The sequence below is a fragment of the Sinocyclocheilus anshuiensis genome, unplaced genomic scaffold (assembly GCF_001515605.1).
Source record: "Sinocyclocheilus anshuiensis isolate Anshui unplaced genomic scaffold, SAMN03320099.WGS_v1.1 scaffold1316, whole genome shotgun sequence".
NCBI classification, from domain to species: domain Eukaryota; kingdom Metazoa; phylum Chordata; class Actinopteri; order Cypriniformes; family Cyprinidae; genus Sinocyclocheilus; species Sinocyclocheilus anshuiensis.
In genome coordinates, this window is record NW_015542553.1 from 1,205,320 (window position 1) to 1,212,146 (window position 6,827).

General features: G+C 38.8%; 1 long non-coding RNA gene across 7 annotated transcripts in view; it reads left to right on the forward strand.

Moving 5' to 3' along the window:
- LOC107694247 (uncharacterized) overlaps positions 1 to 6,827 on the forward strand; it is a 23,000-nt gene that overhangs the window by 15,076 nt on the left and 1,097 nt on the right. Inside the window, exons 1-2 of one of the 7 annotated variants that reach the window (XR_001634838.1) lie at positions 1,309 to 1,400; positions 5,272 to 5,376. This is a non-coding gene — a long non-coding RNA (uncharacterized LOC107694247). The other 6 variants (XR_001634841.1, XR_001634835.1, XR_001634839.1 and 3 more) reach the window with 6 other exon arrangements.

The window sequence follows — 6,827 nt, forward strand, 5'->3', positions numbered from 1 at the left end:
AGCTCAAGGAATCTTTTGATGATCTAAGTTCAGTTCAAGTGACTCTTTGGCTGTCAACAAGCTTCCTTGCTGTCGATTTGCCATGTGAGAATCCATCCCTCTTGGTAATGAACAGAGTGCAGAAGGGAAACAGAGCGAGAGTGGGGAAATTAAAGAAAAGCAGACAGAAGCATTTCTAGCTCATTCCTGCATTATGGCGCATTTCCATTTTTTCGCCTCAGTCTTAATCTCCATTGAATGACTGTCATCGCCCTCCGGCAGTAATTAGGAACGGACTCTGGACAACAACAGACAAGTTGGCCTAGCTTGTCTCAAGCAGCAAATTACCTTTAGCTTATGGTAAGCAATATTCCGTGCCAGGCAACTTTTACTGCTGATTAGCAATTAGCCCAAACTACCGGCAGCCGAAGAGCTAATGTTTAATTTGGTCTGCTAATGATAGACTCCCATCTAGTGTGCGCAAGCTGGGAGAGTGAACTCAAGAGAAGGGGGTTGGGTGTAGAAACGTATGGATTTCTTCTTAATTCCTTTTCATTTACAACCTGACAGGCCCTCAGGTAGTAAGGAAATTTCTTAGCGATTAGTAATGGCTGCCCCCTCAAAGTGGCAAACGAATGTTAATGCTTCTCTTCAAGGCCTTCGCCCAGAAAACACACACTCCTGAGGCTAAATAATCATAGTGTTTTCTTTCAAAAGCACAAAATCGCACAATAAGGTGACAGCGAAGAAATTAGCTGCACTACATGACCAAAACTACATGGACACCTCTTGCTAATTGCTAAAAGGTGCATAAAATCAAGCATACAACTCCCTAGACAAACATTCAGGTCCTAAAGAAATTGAAATGGAGTCTTGAGTGAAAGAACTTGCCCTGAACTACGCAAAACCCAGACTTGAACCCTTTGGGATGAATTGGAACTGCTAATGCTAGTCAGACACCATATTAAAAGTGTTACACAACTAACTCTCAATGGCTGCTAAATACCTTGTTTTCTGTAAAGAAGGCTCTGTGTTTGTTTGCAAACATGAGCAAGGGGTGTCAGTGGGGGATCAAAGTGTCCCATAAGACCCTGCTAATCATTCTCATATTACCAAGCACACACTTGTGGGCTGGACCCGCCAAATCAGGTGGACTAGCTGCAGCACTCACTCAGAGCAAGTTCAGCATAGTTGCTTGTTAAGAATGTGCAATGGTTACCGTGGGAATTATCCCATCCCTCGAGGCTAGGGAGTTCTCGGCACTAATGAACGGCAAGGATGAGGCTCGTTATCCTCCTCTGTCTGTCTGATATTCAGCCACAGTGTCTCATCGCGTACACGCGCCTTTCTCTATAAAGATGGAGGATAGATGGTGGATTTGGCTCTCACGTGGACCAGAACTTCGAGATATATCCCCTGCGGTAACGTTAGAATGAGAGATGATATTTCTCAAAGCATTTGAAGGTCATCATCAGCCAGGTTCAGGTTGCATGTGAATATGGTTGTCAATTATAAGTGCTTAATTACTTTCTGTACACATACTGTTGGGCTATTTATAGTTTATTCTATGACCAAATTAATCCTTTTCACACTAAATTATTGTCTGTCGACTGGGAATATAGTGAACGTATGGACCATGAACCAGTCATGTGAGGTCCACAGAAAAGTCAGCTTTTTCAAAAATATATTTTATCTAGGGCTGTCAACATTGTGTTGGCTTGAAGTATTAATAAAATACATAATATAAAGTAAATATTTTCCAGATAAAAGTTTACCAACTAGCTATGGCTTTGGCTTTGGCTTTTTTATTTTGAATGTAAAATACAAAAATTATAAAATATTTAAAAACCTACTATTTAATTCTAGAGACATATTTTCTTGATAATATCAACCTTAATATATTTCTCACACAGTATTAATGTTTTTAAATGCCAAAATTATGCTCGGTTACATATTTTAATAGGAGTTCCCCCTGATGTGAAAGAGAGCAACAAGTACAATGAATCAAAATGACTCTATGTTTTATAATAGAAATACTGTGCAGAAAGACATAGGGGTTTGGAATGACATGCGGGTGAGTAAATGATGATTGATAGCTAATAATTAAAATAAATAACATTAGCTTATTCTGGATCGAATAAATGACAATCCTGGATTTAGGGAACAAGTTTAAAAAGGATAAAATAAAGTGAAAACAAGAAAAAATTCAATTCTTCCCTTAGGGAGTGATGTTGTAAACTTCAGGTGTTTCATGTAGCGTTTAAAGGAAAGCAGGTTGTCCACGTTGACCAGTGTTGTATGTTGTTTGTTTACCTTTTCTTTCTTAATTCTTCTTCCACCCTTTGTTGTTCTCTTCATCAGACAAAACCGAGATATGGCCAAGGTGTGGTTTTGCTGCTTGGCAAGTTCAAAAGCAAAGGGATGTTTTCCTTTCTCCTTTCCAAAGTCCACAAACCCAACTTTTTTCAAATCTGTGTTTCTGATTTGTGCATGCTCTTGGGAATGACAGAGGTGGAAAAGAAAAGGGGCCTGTGGAATCGAGTGGTGGGAGAGGTAGAGAGGGACAGAGAGAGACAGAGGAATGGAATGGAGAAAAAGAAAGAGAAGGAGAGAGAGCACTAGAACATGGAACTCTCTCACTCATCCTCTCGCTCTCTCTCTTTCATACACACAAAAACACAAAAAAGACTGACAGGCTGGAGCTTCAAAGCTTTAGCTTCTCTCTATCCTTCCTCTGGTGTGGAATTTCAATGCAGTATTTCATTTTTCATTGGGGGGTTGAGGAGGGCGAGGAGGCTGGGGCAAGATGAGTGTGTATTCTTTCAGTGATCCACTTCTGTCCCACGGCGGCCCTCTTATAGTGCTGATGTGTTTTAGTAAACTAATATCAACACAAATCCAGCCAAACTCCAAATGAACAACATGTGAGGTTGTCGGGAAGTTTAGGGCACGTTGTATTTGGAAACTACAAATTCAGCAGATGGCAGGCAATAAAATGTAGCAATAAAATAACAATTTACTAAATATTTCATTTTTTAAATAATTATTTTATTATAAAATAATTTTATTTTGGAGTTTATTTTGGATTTTTCTTTGGATTCTCTTTTGGATTCTTCTACCATTTAACAGTATAAACTAGAAAAATATAAATCCCTCACACTAGTCAAGTTGCATCATCACAGAAATCTTGGCAACATTTTAGTCAGTCTACTGTTCCTTCCTCAGGCTTACAAAACACTTCCGTGGCCATTTTTTTTACCATTGCCAATTTTACCATATTTACAATAAGTTTCAATTTGTTAACATTAGTGCATTAGGTATCGTGAACTAACAATAAAGAATACTTTTACAGCAAGTGTTAATTAAAAATAATATTTAAAAATAAAAATAAGCAAACATGAATGAACAATATTGTATGTATAATTTAACCTAAATCGATAAATGCTTAAAAAATATACTAATTGAACCCTATTGTAAAGTGTAACATCCTGCAACACACTTTTTAATCCTTCAGACTGTGCCAGGCTGAAACCCAGACTCTTAAGCATTTTTTTTTTTTTTTTTTTACAAATTGGATCCATCTCCATCACCCAGTTGGTGGCTGGCCATAGACACCTTTGAGCCACCATTATTTTATCTTAGCGTACTTAAAGGTCTGTAGGATCCACAAGCCTTTGAGGGTAAGTGGTGCCTCTAGTGGCACATCAAGGAGGTGAGAAGAGGCAGAGAGGTAAATGCTCAGGGGTACCTCGACTATCTCGACCTCATCCTGGGGTGCTGCCCATGAGGGGCGTGTCAGCGTGTTTCGCCTCTGATAAGGAAAGGTCAATCTGTTACCATCATCCCATTGCCCAGGGCCCACCGAAAATACCAGAAGAGAAGTCAAAGAGCCGAGTTTTTCTCACTTTAGGCCCCAACGTTGAGAAACGTCAAACCTAGCATTGCATTTTCTCATATATTCCTTCAGCAACGTGCACCGTTTTAAGATTCCCCTCTTTCGAAGCGCACAATCAGACAAATTCTTTTTGGTTTCCAGCCCCCACCCCCCGAACCATCTCGCTCTGTTATTTCTGATTAGCTGTAAACGAGCAAATATTTTCCCAGTGTTCGCCAGGTTAGATCCCCATTTAATTAAACTGGCTCATTATGTCGCTCTCTGATTAGAGGAGGGGAATCAATTATTCAATTCACAAACATGGGCCGCAGGAGCTGGAGGTGCACAAAGAGCTGCTCATTTAATTCCAAGGACACTAATTAGCTACAAACCAAAGCTGCAACTTTCTGTCTCTCTCCCCCCACCCTCCTTCCTCAATTACCGCGCACGTAGGACACTGGGTGTGAGGAGTGGGGAGGAGGGCTGAGGCAGACGAGAAGAGGAGAGCATGATGGGAAACGTAGGTGGGGCGGGTCAAAGCGTTCCTCATTTGGCAGGATTCCTGTCTTGTTAGCAGGGTTGAGATGTTGTGGACGGCGGTGTTATTTGCTGATATGTAGATTGGACGGAGAGCTAAGCATCCAGGAAATTACCCGAGGGATTTCCAACAGCTTCAAACTTAAAGGCCTGCCACTTTTGTTCTCCACAATCAAACAGCAGGCAATTATCCGAATTATTGACAGCAGATTTCTCATTTCAACTGCAAATTAAGGCTATCAATAAAGCTTTCTGATGCAAAAGTGACTAATTAACTGACGGAGTGGAGCTCTGAAGCTGTGTTGTAAAAAGAAAAAAACTCCAGTCAGTAGCACGTAGTGGAAACACAGGGGAACTAATTAGTTTAATTATCAAAACAGCTAATTAAAATTACACAGTTGCCAAATTAGTTCTGTGCTTCTTGCTGTCTCTCTCTCCCTGTCTCTCTTATTTCCTCTTTGCCCTCTCACTCTTTAATTGACAGGTTAAAGTTAAATATAAAACAGGAGGAGAGAGAGAAGGATAAGGAGAGGAGAAAACGTGTATGGTACAGAGAGTTTAACGCAATATCTCGGCTGATGCCGTCTGCACAAGTGGCAGATCTCTGGAGCAGGAAAACAAATGACTTTCATCTTAGCAATTCCAGGTTTTCTACCACTAAAGTCTTTTCGATATGAACAAATGAAGAATCTGTCCTCTTCTTGTTACCCTGACCACAAACAGCATTGCCATGTTGTAAAAGACCAATTTAAAGCCAACATGATATCAAAATGAGAGGTGTTTTCGGTAGCTTTGAGGTCATCTATGTGCTGGTCTACTCCTAAACGTTGATTAAATTCACGTTTATTGGATATAAAATTTAAAATGTTTTTCTCTTTCAGGAAAATGGAGCAGTGATGACATCTTGCACTACACAGATTTATGTCCAATCAGATGCTCTCTTGAAGGAGAATGTCCTGCCCCCTTATGCCGCATACAACTGACTAGTAAGTAGTAAATCATGGCAGTTACGTGGCTATTTAAAAAAATTTAAAAAACAGATTATCTATTCAAATGGAAATACATCATCAACACAGGAAAATTAACTCCATGAAATGGCTTGACGAGTGCAGTTTTAAGTCAGCAACTTGAAATCTACATTTTATTTTTTTATTAATTTATATGTTACAGGCATTATTATGGACAATTCAAAGATATTGTTTCATCAAAACATAAATTGCTCAACACTGAAACAGGGTTATTATAGTTAACTAAAACTTAAAGTTACTTATTTTGATGTACTAAAATAACAAACTAAAACTGGAATGAAATATTTAAAAATATTTTTTTAAACTCTATACGTATAGACAAAAATAAAAATGACAAAAACACAACAATTAAAACTTTAACAAAAATGAAAATGAAAATCTCAATGATACTAAAATAACACTGCTCTGAAATAACTTTCCTTATGAATAAATTCCAAGTCCCGCACAGAAGTACAGTATGTTACATTAGTAAAATGGATGTAACGACCATTTCATGTTGACTTTAAGTCTATTTTGATGAAAAGAGGAGCAACATTACTGTTAATAGAAAGGACAATGAAAGCAAAAGTGTATATTTCCTATATTAAGCAAAAATGACCTGGCAGAAGAAAGGCACAATGCGATACTACTGTAACATACATTTACTGTATATAAAAACGTGTGTTGAGGGGCTGGTGTCACGTTTAAAAGCGCCAGCGGAGGGCCCCTTTCATTGTATGGCGTGTCTCTGTGTATCTGATCGGCCTCTGAACATGCAAATATGCCGGAGGCCCATCCTACCACCTGGCTCCTTTTGACCATGCTGGTATTTTTAGCAACGCTAATCAGGCAGCTTATTATTTCTCGAGTTCACAGAAACTTTGAACTCCAGACTCCCTCTGCCTAAAAGATTCATGAAGGCCGGGCATCGGGGGACCTGCTTAAGTTTGCAGTGGGGTCAGAGATTGGCGTTATCCCTTCGACAAGTGCAGAAAAACAAATTGCATATGTTAAGGGCATGCCTGGTACATAGCGTATTGCTCGATTCACTCTTTCTTTTCCCAGTGTCCATCTTATACCTTAAGCTACTTTTTAGGCTATACAGAGCTAACAAAACAGCTCAGTAAATAAGGGTAATAGACAGCCCCAAAATGCCAAACATTGCATTTGCATTGCGCACAATGTTTGGTTGACCTTCAACTACCGATAGTCAACCGGTAGTTATACAAACATTTTGAATTATGTACCACCCTGAACAGACACCATGACCTCAAAGACATTTGGTCCAGTGCTATTTCAGTATTATTTATGTAGTATTTATTTATTATTTTGAATTAGCTTTTGTTTTTATATTTTCGGTTTTCATTTTCATTTTAAAATTTCAGTAATTTTGTTATGTGCTTTTGTCAATTATATTAGTTTATACATAT